Source organism: Brassica oleracea, chromosome C4 (genome assembly GCF_000695525.1).
Source record: "Brassica oleracea var. oleracea cultivar TO1000 chromosome C4, BOL, whole genome shotgun sequence".
Classification (NCBI taxonomy): domain Eukaryota; kingdom Viridiplantae; phylum Streptophyta; class Magnoliopsida; order Brassicales; family Brassicaceae; genus Brassica; species Brassica oleracea.
In genome coordinates, this window is record NC_027751.1 from 47,058,643 (window position 1) to 47,059,876 (window position 1,234).

The 1,234-nt window shown below is 46.4% G+C and overlaps 1 pseudogene; it reads left to right on the forward strand.

Annotated features, from left to right (window-relative positions):
- LOC106339064 overlaps positions 1–1,234 on the forward strand; it is a 22,209-nt pseudogene that overhangs the window by 7,555 nt on the left and 13,420 nt on the right.

A 1,234-nucleotide genomic window follows, 5' to 3' on the forward strand; every position in this document is an offset into this window, starting at 1 on the left:
CGGCCACGAACAGCCAAACCGGCCACACTGACCATCTCTAAATCAATTCGATAAAACCTAATAAAAATCATGATAATTCATTATAAATACCCACTAAGAAGAATCAATCATCAGATCCCCTCAAGTCCTTCAGGAACTATGAGATCCGATCATACCTTCCAAACCAAGGCCATGGAGGATTTCTCCTAACCGGCCAAGGCCATGGTTTAGTGTCATCAAGTCTGATCCAACAGACTACAGCATAATCATTCATAATATATATATTCCTCAAGGACGTGCCATACTTGGCCATGATCAATTCCTCAGTCAACAGAATTGGAATTCAAAAGGTAATCATAAAACCGGTTACCTTATACATGATCTGATTAGATCATGTGTCACTCCTTATTATGTTCGGCCATGCTCCTCCCGTGCACGCCTCTATCAATCCTTATCATATACTTCCAGTATTGATAAGTTCCATTCATGGGTCGCACCCATCAGTCATTCCATGGAACTTCCATGAAACCACTTTCTACACTGCATCTACCTTCAAGGCTGTCTTGGCCTGTAAGAGTGGAGTCTGGTCTTCTCCGTTCTCTCCTGGTTAAATGCGTGTGTTCCCAAGACACAGAGGAAGCTCAGGATGTGATCATCTATGATCAAACATCATCACAGGGTCGACCATCACTTCCCCCTTCAGTGCCCATGAACCTGCCTTTCTACACACATCTGCCCTTAAGGCTGTTCATGCCATTGAGAGTGGAGTCCGGCCTTCTCCCTTCCCTCCTGACCATTTGAGTGTGTTCCCAGGGCACAGAGGAAGCCTAGGACATGATCATCCATGATCAATCACCATCAAAGGGTCGTTCTCAACTCCCCTTGTGATTGCCCACAAAACTGCCTCTTTGCTGCCTTCACACCACTCTTGATCTTGGATGGAACAATCCGACTCTCTCTCTCTTTTTCTCTGGTTTTTTTTGTGTTTCAGGGTGTAGAACGAAGCCCTGGTGTGCCCGCAAAGGCACAGACTTGCCTGCCTTTTATAGAAGAAGGGGTGGTTACTTTTTGGTGGTTACGTTTTAACCACTCCATCCCTTCGGTTTCAATCCTGGCCATTGATTTAAATAAATGGTCCAGATCACACCCTTTCTCCTCTGGCAGTTACCACACGCCCTGGAACTGCCAATCCACTCCTGGACAAGGCCAAACAAGGCCCAGACTGAGTGCCCCCGCCCCTGGCTCAATCCCAAGA